This window comes from Ursus maritimus, unplaced genomic scaffold (genome assembly GCF_017311325.1).
Source record: "Ursus maritimus isolate PB19 unplaced genomic scaffold, ASM1731132v1 scaffold_31, whole genome shotgun sequence".
Classification (NCBI taxonomy): domain Eukaryota; kingdom Metazoa; phylum Chordata; class Mammalia; order Carnivora; family Ursidae; genus Ursus; species Ursus maritimus.
The window spans coordinates 13,198,580-13,215,489 of NW_024425675.1; the positions used below are offsets into that span (position 1 = coordinate 13,198,580).

At 38.5% G+C, this 16,910-nt stretch overlaps 1 non-coding gene across 1 annotated transcript; it reads right to left on the minus strand.

Annotated features, from left to right (window-relative positions):
- Positions 1-3,222: 3,222 nt before the first annotated feature.
- LOC121106368 lies at positions 3,223-3,296 on the minus strand. Its single transcript, XR_005838995.1, has one exon. It is a non-coding gene; the product is annotated as a small nucleolar RNA R38 (small nucleolar RNA).
- Positions 3,297-16,910: the final 13,614 nt, after the last annotated feature.

Consider the following 16,910-nt stretch of genomic DNA (forward strand, 5'->3'; position numbering starts at 1 on the left):
TATTTACTTGGATGTTTTTATGTGGTTCATGTTTCTCTCTCTTTTCGATTGCAAGTGTCATGAAGGGCAAAAAAACAAAGATGAATGATTTAATGAGTGAAGAGTGTAAAAGGACACCAGAAACCCTCAAAATCTCATTTTTCTCTGTTAGCTATCAATATATCAAGGGTCATTTGGAGGCAGCAGATTGAATCAGTTCAAAAGTTTTAACAGCCAATATTGGAATACTCTTCACAGTCTGTGGCTGTGTTGTCTAATATTACCTCAGATTTTGGCCTTATCTACTTACATAATACTCACGTAGAGCCAAATACCTATCCAGTTATCATTTACCATCAGTTCTGGTATTGAATATACGGTTTTGACTGTTTTTCCCTCTCAGCTGCCATTCTTTTTTTTTTTTTTAAGATTTTATTTATTTATTCGACAGAGATAGAAACAGCCAGCGAGAGAGGGAACACAAGCAGGGGGAGTGGGAGAGGAAGAAGCAGGCTCATAGCAGAGGAGCCTGATATGGGGTTCGATCCCATAACGCCGGGATCACACCCTGAGCCGAAGGCAGACGCTTAACTGCTGTGCCACCCAGACGCCCCTCTCAGCTGCCATTCTTATGAACAGAATGCTAAAACTGAAAAACAGACCCTAATATTGTCTTAAGTGTGCCATTGGATTCAGGGAGTCTCTGCAGCGTTGAAAATTGTTATCTGTACTCTTTGAAAATAGTTGACAGTGCTTTGTGATTCACCCATGATGTCCTGTGTTTTGGCAGAGTTATTCCATGGATGTGCTTTATTTTTAAGAGTAACTTAACTTTAAAATATTATCCTTAGACTAAAATCCATATTAAGACAGAGAAAATTACCTCTCATCCTACTTTGAAAACATCACCATTTTAAATAGAGCATAGCTGCATTATGAAACGTTGACACTGATAGTCTCTATGGCATATAATCTCTGCATCTTAATTAGACAGAGCCTCATTTCTACTCACCTCCAGGCTCTCCTACTCCTTCCATCTTACAGTGTTGCCTGTCTTCCTGAAATACAGCTATGATCATGCATGCCTCCCCCACCCCTGAACCTTCAGAAGATCTCTCCTGACTTCAGAATCAAGTGCAGAATCCTCAGGCCTTGATCTTTGAGGCCATCATGACCTGACCTCAGCTAACATGTGGTCTTAAAATCCTCTACCCCCTTCAATAAATCTTGCCCTTGGCTCAAACCAAACACTTGCTTTCTGCCCCCCACAAGCTACATCTCCCCAGCTGTGTGCCTTTGCTCCTCTTGTTGGAGATAGCTCTCCTTTACCTCTACATTCCAAATCCTACTACACTTCAGGCGTCTTCATCAAGCTGTCCTAAGTGCCTGAGCTTCAGCCTCCCATTTGGAATAGCATTTTATGTCCCTCTCTTATGACATGACTTTCTACCCTATCTTATGCTTATTAATATTCATCACTTAACATCTATATCTAATTTCCCTTACTGTGAAAAGTGATCACTGAGAGTTGGATTTCTGTTTCATTTTCTTATCTCCCAAAGTGCTTAAGATAGTTCTAATTTGGCAGGGCTTTGCAATTCTGAAGGGATTAACTATGAAATAAATACTATAATATAGTAATGAAATACTTTTGGTTTTAGTATGTATGTGTTTTATATTGTGGTGTACTTGGTACACATGTGCTAAAATCTTGATGTATTTATGCTATATTTCACAAAATTTGCTAAGCCAGGATTGACAAATAGTGGAAGTCAGAACATACTACCCCCGAAAATGCTACTTATTGACAATTTTGAGCTGAAGGCAATAGAGAAATGGCAGATGCAGGATGGTGTCTCTGCCCTTCTCCTTTCTACCCAAAAGTAAGGCATAAATTTCCCATGAGAAATGTACCCTCCCTACAACAGAAAAGAGGAGCCCATTCTTATCATCGAGGACAGAGAATCAATGCTAAGATGAATCTGTGCCAAAAACATTACTAAAATAACCCTTATTTTCCATTAATTTCCTCCCAATACTTCCAAGTCACTTTCCCCCAATTTACTGCCTCTAGCCCAAACCCTTTTTTTCCTTTCTCTTGCCACATCGCCTCAATTTCTCACTCTTTGTTAAAATGGTCTATAAACTTTCACACCTATCCACTTCTCTGAGTCTTCATTTCTTTTATATGAAGACTTCTGTGTACACATAGAAATATTAATATCAAATAAAACTTGCATGCTTTTCTCTGTCTTTGGTCAGTTTGTCAGGCTCAGCCATAGAACCTAAGAGGGTAGGGGAAAGTCTTTCCTTTCTGGCACAAACATTTTATAACCAAGACCTATCTTCTTTCCCAGAAGCCTTGAGAACCCTGGAGTGTATGTGTATGTGTGTGTATGTGTGTGCATGCGCATGTGAGGGTGTGTCTGTATGTGTTGTTATCTGTGCAGGAGTCGTGATGATAGAGCCTCTAAGTATGGTGGGTGAGGGGATTTGCTGGTACCTATGCAATTATTATAATTTATGGAGGGACTGAGATCTGGTTCTCACCCTTCAGAACTACCTGTATCTTTCACAGCCTCAGTGATCTCTATTTAGATGACTTGGTATCATCTTAATTAAGTCCTAACATTACCTTCCAGTACCAGTTCTTCATTCCCCACTGTATGCTGAGATTGGGTGTCCTGTTAATAACTTAAATTCAACATCTTTATTATGAATTCATCATTCCCTATGCTTTACCTCCTTGCCTACTTTTGTTGACTTGCCTAATCCCATTGGTGCCTTTGAGGAATGTTAGAAGAACCGCCTCACTTACTCTGTTGCTATCCATACGACACTCTGCTGCCAGATTAGCGACTCTCCAAACCCGGAATCATATCACCTTTGTTCGAAAACTGTCTTTGGTACTGATTCAAGCTTCCAGCCTGGATTCAAGGTCCCTGATGAGGTGAGAGGACCGCTATGACATGAGCAGTACACAACCGAGTCTACATGGCTAGAATGAAGCAGATCACAGGGCAATTACCAAGTAATTTCTAGAATATTTGTGACAACTTGATGAGGTACTCCAGGCCCAGCCATGACACTGGCAGTTTCTCTCTGTGGTTAAGCTGAACATGATCAAAAAGGAAGCAATCATGTTCTGAATTTTGCAATGCTTGATGATTTTGTTTAACCAGAAAGTATTTATTTATTTATTTGTTTGTTTGTTTATTTATTATTATTTTTAAAATTTTTCCCCGAAGCCTCAGAATAAATACTTTCCCCTCAGCCAAGATTTTTCTGACAGAGATAACTAATCATCATAGGCTCCAGAAAGTATTTAATTTCCACACCATTGTCAACACACTATTAACAAGCTTAGTTTTAAGTTTTACTTATAAAGAAAAAGCCTTAAGGGGCGCCTGAGTGGCACAGCGGTTAAGCATCTGCCTTCAGCTCAGGGCGTGATCCCGGCGTTATGGGATCGAGCCCCACATCAGGATCCTCTGATGTGAGCCTGCTTCTTCCTCTCCCACTCCCCCTGCTTGTGTTCCCTCTCTCGCTGGCTGTCTCTATCTCATAAATAAATTTAAAAAAAAATCTTAAAAAAGAAAAAAGAGAAAGCCTTAAATGGGAATTTAAGACAAATTTTCTTCAAGAATAAACCTGTGGAGAGGGAAGAAGGCAGACAAAGGTGTTAAATAGCTGTTTCTAAGAATTGTTTCCTTGTGTGATTTAGCTTGGTTCTCTATACTGATCAAATTCACAAACAATTTTTTTTAAGGAAGTTAGGAGGGGAGCTCAATTAATCAAAAGAGAGGGGAGTCCTTTTATTTTATGCTTAACTTTTTAAAATTTTTAATTTAAATTTTTTTAGTATCTCTATACCCAACATGGGGCTTGAACTCACAACCCTGAGACCAAGAGTTGCATGCTTTTCCGACTGAGCCAGCCAGGCTCCCCCACCAATAATTATGGAGCTCCATGTGACTACCTGAGGAACCACAGCTTTAGTCAGATACTGGCCAATCATTAGGAGAAAATTTTAAACATGATCTGAAGGAGAAGAAAAGTTCCCGTAAGTCTCACACTTAGTTTTTACCTCCACTTCCACCCAACTCCCAGTAACATCAACAAAGAGCTAGGGTGAAAATATTGAAATGCTTTTGCTTTTTTTCTGGTGCATGTAAGCCTCACATATCACATGATATATTACTTCAAGATCCTATTCATTTGAGACTGATTTAATAAAAGAAGGGTCAGACTCATCTATTATAGATCTACCTTGTCAAAATGTGATCTAAGATTTAGCTTCTTTTTTTTAAATAAAGATTTTATTTTATTTATTTGACAGAGAGACAGCCAGTAAGAGAGGGAACACAAGCAGGGGAGTGGGAGAGGAAGAAGCAGGCTCATAGCGGAGGAGCCTGATGTGGGGCTACATCCCAGAATGCTGGGATCACGCCCTGAGCCGAAGGCAGACGCTTAACCGCTGTGCCACCCAGGCGCCCCTAGCTTCTTTTTTTAAAATAAAGATCTTATTTTATTTATTTGACAGAGAGACAGCCAGTAAGAGAGGGAACACAAGCAGGGGGAGTGGGAGAGGAAGAAGCAGGCTCCCAGAGGAGCAGGGAGCCCGATGCAGGGCTCGATCCCTGGACCCAGGGATCATGACCTGAGCCAAAGGCAGATGCTTAACAACTGAGCCACCCAGGTGCCCCTAAGATTTAGCTTCTTAACCAGCTCCCTTATTACTAAATTGTGTTAACGATTGATTCTTATGTCAATTATTCAGGATTTGCAACTTCTCAATTAACAATGAAATGAGAATCCCCCTAATTATTAGTTGTTCTTGGTTTATTGATTTTATTCCATCAATCGATTATATTTAGGAATGGCTATTCTATTTAAATTTGTTCTCTATGAAGAGAGAGAAAGAAAGAAATATGAGTATTTTATCTAAAAATTTTCGGCTTGAATCCTCTCTTAGCGTACAGTTAGACCCTAACTTGGTGCCTGCTTGAGCACAGGTTACAAAGTCACTTGCACCTTCTCCCTATTATAGAGGAGGAAGAGGTATTAGACCAGGAGCCTGCATCCCTTGTAACAACAGCTTTTCTCTTTTGCAGGAACCTAGAACTCTAGGAAATTTTTGTTCTAGTTCTAGCTCTGCTTCCAACAAGTGCACTTGCTTATGTATTTATTATATTTTTAATACTGTAACAAATATCCTCAAACACACCATGCAAAACAAAAGTTAGGACCTTGACAAATAACCCAAATCTTAACCTTATGGCTTCCTCCCCATCTCATTCCCTTCCTTGCCTTCCCTGACCTCAAGGAACTCTTGTCCTGAATCCTGCATTCATACTTTCTTTTTTTCCCCTCTCATTTAATGTGGTTTTCTTGCATCTGTATGTTTTCTTGAAGAATTTTCTGTTTTAGTTGTTTTTAGCCCTAAAAAGGCATTAGTCTACCTCTAGACTCACCTTTTGTGCACCAGTGTGTCTTTATGGTTTAAACCCTTTGGAGGTGGGTTTTTCTGTCCTTGCAACATAAAGACTCATAACTGATTCAATGACAGGTTTAACTGGAAATGAAGGGCACGGTCTCCTTTCACATTTGCTTAAATGAGCCAAGAATGGTCACAGATGGCCTGCAGCAACATTCTTTTGCATTCCTGCTTACATGGAAGTGATGGGCTCTTAGAGCTGGAAGGGAATTCTCTTGCCATTCTGTAGACAGAGTCTTAGCTAGATGGCCTCAATGCTAACATTGCTTTAATTTAAGGACTTTCCTCACTATTTCTAAATTTAAGGGTTGAATTGAAAGATGACAAAAGAGAAGGGGGCAAGCTAACTTACTGCAACTGGAACACACCTCATTTTTCTCTTCTACGTTCAAGGAAGAGGGGGAACAGGGTGAGATTCTTTTTTCTCAATAAGGAAAATTTTTGTTGTGAAGATATGCCTTAGCTATTGGTATCAAGGAGGACAACTGTATTCTTCTATGATGGATTCGCGGACATCAGAGTACAGGGCTAGAGAAGTTGGCAGGCTAACTCGAGGTGGCAGTTTTTATATTCTTGCCGACGGTGAACTCATTGATTAATTAATTTATTCCACAAACACTTATTAGATATCTACCACGTGACAGTGTTTTAAAAGGTACCTGGGATTTGTTTGAATCAGGTGTGGTAAGACATGCAGACAGGAAAATGATTGTCATAAAGGAAGAAGTTTATACTCACAGATTCCCAGAATCAGGAGACACAGCACAACATGCTATGGAGAGTGATGTGGGGAAGTATCGGGGTCAGTCAAGAGGCAGAGGCAACAAAGGGAAAATGTGGGCAAGAGTTTTTATTGTGGTTTCTGCAGGAGGACTTGATGAGGTAGGGTAAGTAGGCTTAGGATTTGCTAGTTAGAATAATTTTAGCAGGCTCTGGGGTGGAAGGGCTGTCTCTAGTTGTCTGTTACCTGGCGTGGGGTTGATCAGGGTCAGAAATAGTGGTCTGGAGTGTGAGAGCCCTGTGAGAGTCTAATAAAGAATGTGGTTGAAAGTATGAGTTTTGACTGATGATCTCCCTGTGAAAGGCACGCTCACAGGTGGGGCCTTTACTACCTCCTGGAATGGGCTAAGCCTAAGAGAGACAGTCCCTCCAAGATCACGGAGGCCCCAGATGTCAAAACATCAGAATAAGAAGACACGCTTTATATAGACAGGTCCCATGTGAGACAGTGAAATTGAATAAGATAAGGGCCCTACCTTCAAGGAGCTCGCAATTTGGAAGGGAAACAATTACAGACATATGTTGATAGAACAATGCAGCAAGTACAATGGTAGAGATGTGCATTGGGTACCAATACCAAAGGCAGACACTTAGCTCAGATGGTGGGTGCTGGAGAAACCAGAAAGGAATTTCTGGAAGAAATGATACTGGAACTGAAGTAGGCATTATCTAGACAAGAAAGCCCGTGAAGAGAAACTCCTGCCTAGAGGAGAGCACGAATAAAGAATAGAGGCAAGCAGCAGGGTTTATATGAAGAACTACAAAAACATAGTGTGGAAATTTAAGATCTAAGGCAGGGAGAAGAAGGATTTGAGGTTGGATTTGTAGGCAGAGATGAAGACCAAGAGGGCTTTATCTTTCTTGAGGTTTTTGATTCTTGTTCTGTAGACCCTCAGAGTCACACTGAATTGTGTTCCGAGACATACTTATGTACTGCGAGGTGGTAATAGTGCTTATTATTTTTTTTAAGGATTTTGTTTATTTACTTATTTATTTATGTAGAGAGAGAGTATGAGTGTGGGAAGGGGCAGAGGGAGACAGAATCTCAAGCAGACTCTGTGCTGAGAGAGGAACCTGGCATGGGGCTTGATCTCATAACCCTGAGATCATGACCTCAGCCGAAATCAAGAGTTGAATGCTCAACTGACTGAGCTACCCAGTAGCCCCAAAGGTGCTTCTTTTTAAAGGAAGACTTATTCAAGACTACTGCAACACGAAAGAGAAATTGAGCTCAACTCCCAGGGAAGAGTGGGTTTTTTTCAGCTTTATTGAGATATAATTTTTTTTAAAGATTTTATTTATTTATTTGACAGAGAGACAGCCAGCGAGAGAGGGAACACAGCAGGGGGAGTGGGAAAGGAAGAAGCAGGCTCCCAGCGGAGGAGCCCGATGTGGGACTAGATCCCGAACGTGGGGATCATGCCCTGAGCCGAAGGCAGACACTTAACGACTGCGCTACCCAGGCGCCCCTATTGAGATATAATTGACAAAATTGTAAGATATTTAAAGTGTACAACATATGATTTGACATACATATACATTGTGAAAGGATTTCCCCCATCAAGTTAATGAACACATCCATCACTTCACATAGTTTCCCTTTGGGGGGAGGTGGTAAGAACATTTAAGTTCTACTCTCATAGCAAATTTCAACTATACAATACAGTGTTGTCAGCTGTAGTCACCATGTTATACATGAGACTCTCAGAGCTTATTCACCTTATAACTGAAGGTTTGTACCCTTTTACCAGCCTTTCTCTATTTTCCCCCTCTATTTCTCCCTCACCCCCTGGTGACCACTTTTTTACTCTCTGCCTCTATGAATTTGACTTTTTTTTTTCTTTCAGGTATTAGTGTTTTAACTCACACCCTCCTCCCACTTCAAAAAAAAAGTGGCTGGTCAAATATATTTGAAAATATCTATACATTACATTCCTATCAGAAATCCATGATGCACATTCGTATGTTAAAAGTTCTAAAAAAATCAAACAGAGCAAAACAAAATTTTGCTTTGTTTAATTCAGTGACTCTTAGATTTATTTGGCCACAAAACCTCTTTTTCCCCCTTAGAACACAATACACATCTTGAGAAATACTACTGGTCAGTGGCGACCCACTGAACAACCTGACACTAGAGAAGGACATTGTTAACTTTGAATCTTATAGACTGCTTTATAGTTGATTCCAGCTCTTGGAAATAGCAGACGTGATAGGGATAAAGAAGCAGAGAGAAATTAAAGAATTATTTAAGAGATAAAGCAGTGCTTTACTGATTAAGTAGAGGTATTGAATCCAGATTATAGGAAGGGTTATAACATTTTGGGTTTTATGTAAGTTTCTCACCATCAGGTGGAAACATTCGTCAGGCAGTTAGGGTAGAGCTTTTGTGTAAGAGATGTATGTTTGAAACTATAAAACTTTATTTGATTTCACCAGGAAAGTTTATTGACAAAAAACAATATTGGACAGAGCATAGACCCCAGGGAACCTCAACTCTTAAGCAAGAGAAGAAAGAAGTGTCAAGAACATAACAGGCAGGGGCGCCTGGGTGGCACAGCGGTTAAGCGTCTGCCTTCGGCTCAGGGCGTGATCCCGGCGTTCTGGGATCGAGCCCCACATCAGGCTCTTCTGCTATGAGCCTGCTTCTTCCTCTCCCACTCCCCCTGCTTGTGTTCCCTCTCTCACTGGCTGTCTCTATCTCTGTCGAATAAATAAATAAAAAATCTTTAAAAAAAAAAAAAAAAGAACATAACAGGCAAAAAGTTGTCAAAAATGTAGGAGGGGTCTCAAAGGCAATAGTATCATGGAATATACGAGTGAGAAGTTGAAGTAAGAAGGAATGACCAGCAGATTCCTGTGTAATAGAGGGTTTCAGCAGACTTGTAATAGCTCATAGAGCCAATGTTAACTGTCTTGGAAGCCAACTGATGCCAAGTTAGTAGCTGAAACGAGCCATGGTGAATGTATTTGTACCACTGAAAGTTTAATACACTATAGCCGGTCAGCCTGCTACCTGACTTCTGCTCTGAGAAGGTAGTTCCACATTTACTGTCAACCACTGGATAAAGACCAAAAAATGCTCTTCAGATTTGTCAGATAATCAGTAATTCCAGAGGAAGGCCTTCTGGGTGGTGGAGCAGAAGCCAGATTACAGTGAGTTAGGAAGTGGGGAGTATGAAAATGCAGAGGCTTTAATGAGAAAGGAATATATAAAGTATAGCTCGGGGATAATGTGAAGTCAGGAAAAGAAGAAAAAAGCATATTTGCAGCTCTAAAGGATGTTTGTAATAGAAAGAGAACACAAGGCTAGGGTGTAAGGTGAAGGTCTCAGAGGAGGAAAGAGAGGATGGGCTTCAGGACAGATGCAGCGAAACTTGAATAGGAGAGAGATGGCTGATCATCTAAGACTGGAGGAAAGATGGACCCTTTGAGAAGAACCAACATTTGCCATTCAACCTGCATTTAAACATGTGGGATTCCACATTTCTTTTCAGGTAACCTTGGCTGCTTCTGACTTTGGAAGCTAACAGTTGTTACCACTTGTATTTCTTTTGGGGAAAAGCCTGGATCTTTCCGTTAGTGCAGAATACAACAGTATTTGAAAAAAATTTTTTTTAATAAAGTAAGGATGACGCACAATATTACGTGAGTTTCAGGTGCACAACATAGTGATAGGACAAGTTTATACATTATACTATGCTCACCACAGTGTAGCTGCCATCTGTTACCATACAACACAATTACAGCACTGCTCACTATATCCCCTATGCTCTACCTTTCTTCCCTGAGACTTAGTCATTCCACAACTGGAAGCCTGGACCTCCCACTCCTGTTTTGTCCCTCACCTGTTTTACTCTTACCCCCACCCTCTGCCTTCTGACATCCATCAGTTTGTTCTCTGTACTTATGGATCTGTTTCTGCTTTTTTGGTTTGTTTGTTCAGTTGTTGTGTTTTTTAGATTCTACCTTTGAATGAATCATATGGTATTTTTCTTTTTTTGCCTGACTTATTTCACTTAGCATAATACCCTCATATATATATATATATATATATGAATGAGATGGAATATTATTCAGCCATAAAAAAGAATGAAATCTTGCCAGTTTGTGACAATATAAATGGACCTAGAGGGTGTGTATGTGTGAGTATATACATATATATATATATATGTGTGTGTATATATATATATATACACATATATATATATATGTGAGTATATGTATACCACATCTTCTATATCCATTTGTCCATTGATGGACACTTAAGGGGCTTTCATATCTTGGCTATTGTAAATGATGCTCCAATTACACAGCGATGCAGCTATCTTTTTGAGTTAGTGTTTTTGTTTTCTTTAGGTAAATGCCCAGTAGTGGAATTACTGGATTGTATGGCATTTCTGTCTTTAACTTTTTGAGGAACCTCCATACTGTTTTCCATAGTGGCTACACCAATTTATATTCCCACCAGCAGTGCATGAGAGCTTCTTTCTCTCCACATCTTTGCCAACATTTGTTATTTCTTGTCTTTTTATTAGCCATTCTGACAGGTGAGAGGTGATATCTTACTGTAGTTTTGATTTGCATTTTCCTGATGAGGAGTGATGTTGAGCATCTTCTCATGTGTCTGTTGTCCATGTGGATGTCTTTGGAAAAATGTCTACTCATGTCCTCTGCCTATTTTTAATCAGATTAATTTTTGGTGTTGAGTTGAAAAAGTTCTTTATGTAGTTTGGATATCAACCCCTTGTCAGATGGATATATCATTTGCAACTATCTTCTTCCATTCAGTAGTTTGTCTTTTTGTTTTGTTGATGGTTTCCTTCACTGTGCAAAAGCTTTTTATTTTGGTGGAGTCCTAATAGTTTATTTTTTAGTTTTTGTTTCTAAATACAACACTATTTTTAAAAAATACTTATATATAGAAATTAAGGGGGAAATAACACATGTGTGAAAAGGAATGTAAGTATTGAATTGTTTAAGTCTAAATTCAAACTAATAAAATTTTAATCATGGGTATTTTAGCTGTCCTAGCTTCTGGATTTGGATGTGTAATGAATAAATCCTGTATTTAGTTTCTTGCACCAATTTATCCTGCTTCTCCTGCCATTTTCAGGCCTAGATTCAGGCTGCTATAATTGCTTATATTAGTCAATTTCTGACCTAACAAGGTCCTCTCACTAAGGAATATAAAGTCGGGATCTTGGATGTCATCGTGCTCCTTACTGCCATTTCTAACCCTGGTAAGGAAAACAAATCATTAAGACTGGAAGGAAAGGTTTGTGAATGCATTTTCTGAGCCAGGATTGTGTCTTAGTCATCTTTATATCCTCATTCATCCATTTATTCATTCAATAAATATTTATTAAGAGCACACAATTTTCTGGGCAAAATGCCATAGGCTGAGGATGATGGGATAAACACAGAGAGCTTTTAGTATAATGGGAGAGACATATATTAAGTAGCCACACAAATAAACATGTATAATTACATAAAGTGGTAAGTGCTTTGAAGGAAAAACGAAGAGTTAAATGAAATATTAAAAAAAGAGAGATCTGACTGAATTTCTGGAGTCACGAGAGGGCTTCTCTGGGAGAATTTTGAAACCTAAAGTCTGAGTAGGCGTTCTCTAGACAAAGTGTGAGACAAAGAGCATTCTAGGCAGAAGGAACAGCCACTGAGAAGGACTTGCAGTAGGAAAACATTAACTGTTTTTGGGAAATAAAAAAAAAATACCATGAGTAAAATCTAGTAGTATGAGAAAAGAAGAGATTGAAGAGGAAGAATCTGTTAAACCTTTTGGATATTGTTCTAGGTACAATTATAAACTAGGGAAAGGTTTAAGGCAAAACAAGGACATAACCTGAATGTGTTTTTAAAAGATCACTCTGGCTATTAAGAGTAGAATGGAGGGGAACAGAGTAGAACTGGGGAATCCATTTTGCAGACCAGAGGAGTTGATCAAGTGAAAGCATGGTGGCTTGAATAGGGAGTTGGCCTTGGAGATTGAGAGAAGTGCAATATTTGGATTAGATTTGCAGAGAAACTGTATCAGTACATCTTACCTGTTCATTTTACCATATGTCCTCAATCAAACAGTAGGATAAGAAAAATAAATTATGGGCACAAAAATTGGAAAGTAAGGAATCTGAAAAAATTATGACATACATAGAGAGCCCCAAAAGCCTACAGAAAAATTAGAAATAATGTGAGATTTAGGAAGGTGTTTAAACAAAATATTTAATTTAAAAATGAATAGAGGAGGTGAGTATAGGAGAGAAGAGATTTCTAGAAAGTGGAGGAGTATCAGTTAAAAAGATAAAAAGAAAAGACAAAAAGGGAGAAAAAGAGAAAAAAAGGGAGAACAGGAAGGAAAGAAGCAAAGCCAAAAACTGTTATACTTCTGAGTAATTGAACAAGAAGGATAGAAAGTTGTGGCTGGAAGGGGGTAGCACTTTGAATTAGTGTTATTGATGTGATGCAGTTCCTGATCCAGGTGTGACTTGGTGGTGGGTGTTGATGTGGAAAAGAAGTCACAGAAGAGGAGGCGTTCAAGGAAATGAATGACTAGTTGATGGGTCACCCAAGCTTGTGTCGAAGTGACTCAGGATGGTGGCAGGAGTGGGGATGGAGGGAGCCTGAGCCAAGCACTTAGTCTTTCATGATGGGAAGAAGTAGATGATGCTGTGGGGGGTGAAGTGGGGGAGGGGAAGTATAAACAGATGGTTGATACTCAGAGGAGCAGAAGTTTAACAAAAAGGAGAGGAAATTGCGTACTGGGTGCTGGGAGTGGCAATAACTGGGACAGTGGATGGTTAGCTGGATCCTCCATTGGAGAGGACTGCAGAAGACATGGTATTGCCAGGAGACAGCTGTGGCTCAATTATGGCAAGAAATCAAAGTGATCATTCAGACAAGATGATAAAAGTAGAGGCGAGTTTCTAATTTTAGATCGGAATTTTGAGGAGCACCTGGTCAAGCATCGGTGCTCAGTAGATCCTTGATGCGTATTGATTGGTTGAATTAATACCTCAACCATCTATTGATGAATGTGGTAGAAAAATCTGTATCATATTGAGCCTATGACTCAACCTGATTTGCATGCTACCACAAAACAGGCTGCTTTATCCAGAGTGCTTCAGCTTTGCTTTCTTTGTCTTAAAACTCCATTCGAGCATCATGAAGATCTCCAACTCTCAGTCAGAGAAACCCTTCTTGGCATTCTTTTTCCTGTATACAGGGGGATTGTAGTCAAAGAGGATAAATTTGCTCCTCATTTTCTTGTAATTGTTATTCTAATCACAAGATTCAGTCTGTTTTTCCTCTTTCTGCCAAACGGAGAGTGTCAAGTGCATTTAATGGGCGTGTCCATACTCATAGTCTTCCAGACTTACCTAGTTCTTTTAATTTCTTTTACTGACACTCTTAAATGCTCTTTTGAAACACATTTTTAAAGTTGTATCCTAGTCTTCAGACTTCAGTAATACACTTTGTTTCCCTATGTGTCATAGTACAGAGCATTTCAAATGCCCTCAATAGCTATTACTACTTACAAATCCATCAATGCAGTGTATTTTCCTGAGGGGAAGAACGACCATCTGAGGTTAATGAATCTTGGCTTTACCTTGGGGTACCATCTCATCAAACCAGTAATTAAATTTTATTTATTTATTTCTAAAAGATTTTATTTATTTGAGAGAGAGAGAGAGAGGGAGAAAAAGGGAGAGGGCACATGTGTGCGGGGCGGGGGGTGGGTGTTGAGGATCAGAGGGAGAGGGACAAGCAGACTCTGAGCAGAGTCAGAAGCCTGACGCCGGACTTGATCTCCCAACCCTGAGATCAAGACCTGAGCCGATATCAAGAGTTGGAAGCTTAACCGACTGAGCCACGCAGGCACCCCAATCTACTTGCCTATCTTGATGACAGTGACACGCTGTCTCAATGACTGTGCCTTAAAATGAGTCTTGAAGTCAAGTCATATACATTCTCCAACTTTGTCATTCTTTTTCAGTGTCATTTTGGCTATTCTAGATTTCTGGCATTTCCAGGAATCAACTTGTCAACTTCTACAACAACCAAGAAAAAGCCTATTGGGATTTCGAGTGTTGAATGCATTGATTGAGTGGAGAATTGATAGCTTAATATTGACTTATCCAGGTTAAGAATACAGTATATCTCTTCAGTTATTTACTTTTAAAATTACTTTTAAATTTTTAAAATTTTAAATTAGTTTTAAAAATTTCTCTCAGCAATGTTTTGTAGTTTTCAGGCAACAGGTTTACAAATTTTTTTTTAAATCAGATTTTTGATGCTACTCTCATTTTTTAAATTTCAAATCTTCTTTTCTCATCTGGATGATCAATTTGTTTTCCCCTTTTGAATTTTTTTAAAAGAGTTTTTTATTTATTTGACAGAGATAGAGACAGCCAGCGAGAGAGGGAACACAAGCAGGGGGAGTGGGAGAGGAAGAAGCAGGCTTCCAGTGGAGAAACCTGATGTGGAGCTCGATCCCAGAACGCTGGGATCACGCCCTGAGCCGAAGGCAGACGCTTACGACTGAGCCAACCAGGCGCCCCGTGTTTTCCCCTTTTGGCACTGGTTGGAAACTAGAATTCCAGTACAAGGTTGAATAGAAGCGGTATTAGTGAGTATCATTGTTTTCTTCCTGATCTTAAGAAGAAAAGACTTAGTTCTCTACCATTAAGTATGATGTTAACTCTAGTTTTTATAACCAATCTTTATCAGCATGTAGAAGTTTCTTTTTATCCCTAGTTTGCGGAGAGTTTTTATCAAGTATCAGTGTCAGATTTTATTGAATGCTTTTTCTGGGTCATTTAAGATAATCATATAGGTTTTCTTTTTTTAATCTATTAAGTTGATGAATTACATTATTTGATTTTTAAATTTTAAATTGAGCCCACCATTCTGGAATAAACCCACTTGGTCATGTTGTGTTTTCTTCTTAATATATTACTAGATTTGATTTGCTAATTTTTTTTTGAGAATTTTGCATCTATGTTCATGAGAGAGACTGGTCTGTAATTTTATTTTATTTTTTGTAATGTCTTTGTTTTTGGTTAGAGTAATTCTGGCCTCATAGAATGAGTTGGGAAGTATTCCTTTCTATTCAGTTTTTTAAGAAGAGCTTTTCTAGAATGGTATGTTTTGTCCTTAAGTATTTGGTAGAATTTACCAATGAAGCCATCTGGGCCTGTAGTTTTGTTTGTGGGGTTTTTAACTATGAAAAATAGATATAGGACTGTTCGTGTTAGCTGCTTCTTTAGTGAGTTTTGGTTATTTGTGCCTTCCAATAAATGTGTCTATTTTATCTACATTCTTGAATTTACTGGTATAAAGTTGTTTATAATATTCTCTAATTATCCTTTTAGTGTCTGTAGAATCCAGAGAGATGTCACTTTCTCATTCCTGATATTGGAAATTTGTGTTTTCTCCGTTTCCGCCCAATTGGTATGGTTAGGATTTTATCAATTTTATGGATCTTCTCAAAGGTCTTTAAAAACATTGAACTCTGGATGCATTTTTCTCTAATTTTCTGTTTTTAATTTATTGTTTCTTCTCTGAATTTTGTTGTTTCCTTTCTTGTGCTTACTTTGAGTTTCATGACTGTTCTTTTTCTTTTTCTTAGGGTAGAAGCTAGGTCATTTTGAGAACTTCTTCATTTCTAAAATAGGTTTTTTAATGCAATAAATTTCCTTCTAAATGCTGTATTAGCTGTATGTTGTGTTTTAATTTTCATCCAATTCAAAATACTTTTCTACCTTCCTCTTTGATTTTTTTGATCCATGGATTATTTAGAAGTATGTTAATTTCAAAATATTTTGAGATTTAAAAAATACAGTTCTATATTGTTATTTTTAACAGCTTTATTGATATAACTTATGCCATAAATTTCACTCATTTAACATGTAAAATTAAGTGCTTTGGGCATATTCACAGCATTGTGCAATCATTCCCACAATCTAATTTTAGAGCATTTTTTTATCATTCCGAAAAGAGGCCTTATACCCATTAGCGGTCACTCCCCGACCTTCTTCAGCCCTCTTGCCTACCTCCCTAGCCTAGGACAATTACAAATCTACTTTCTTTCTCTGTGGATTTGCTTATTCTGGACATTTCATATAAATGGAATGATACAATACCTAGTCTTTTGTGACTGGCATCTTCATGTAGAATAATGTTTTTGAAATTCATCCATGGTGTACAATGTGTTGGTATTTCATTCCTTTTAATTGACAAATATTATTACACTTTATGGTTATATTGTTTTTGGTATTTAGTTTTCATAGACTGTGGTCAGAAGCCATATTTTGCATGAATTATAAACTTCCAGGTTTGTCAAGACTTCTTTTATGACTCCACACAGGTACCATCTTGGTATATGTTCCATGTGCCCTTGACAAGAATTTGTATTCTTTGCTTGTTAGATGTTTTATGTCAGTTCAGTCAGTTTGCTTGATTGTATCATTCAAGTCCTCAACATCCTTTCCCATTTTGTCTATTTGTTCTATCCATTATAGAGAGAGGGTTGTTGAAAACTCCCTTTTTAAAAATTTTTTAAAAGATTTTTTTATTTTTGCACACACATGTACATGAGAGATGGAGAGATTGAGAGAGAGGGTACACAAGCAGGGGGGAG